The sequence below is a fragment of the Penaeus monodon genome, chromosome 24, assembly GCF_015228065.2.
Source record: "Penaeus monodon isolate SGIC_2016 chromosome 24, NSTDA_Pmon_1, whole genome shotgun sequence".
NCBI lineage: Eukaryota > Metazoa > Arthropoda > Malacostraca > Decapoda > Penaeidae > Penaeus > Penaeus monodon.
The window spans coordinates 18,016,190-18,016,425 of NC_051409.1; positions in this window are offsets into that span (position 1 = coordinate 18,016,190).

Below are 236 nucleotides of genomic sequence, written 5' to 3' on the forward strand. Positions count from 1 at the left end.
TAATAAAAGCCCTACAGGTTCTAACCATATAACCCTATAATCCCCAGCTACAAGGCACCCTCCTGGAACCAGTCTTTCTTGAAATATACATCCTAACCCTATACCCAACCTATCAACCCAGCATGGGGGCCCTGGCTGGGTGCAGATAGTGTAGAAATCAAGAAGAAACAGAAGAACACTTTGTGAAACTCCTGGAACCACTGAAGTTCAGATAGCAAGATAGAGCTATTTTTCAT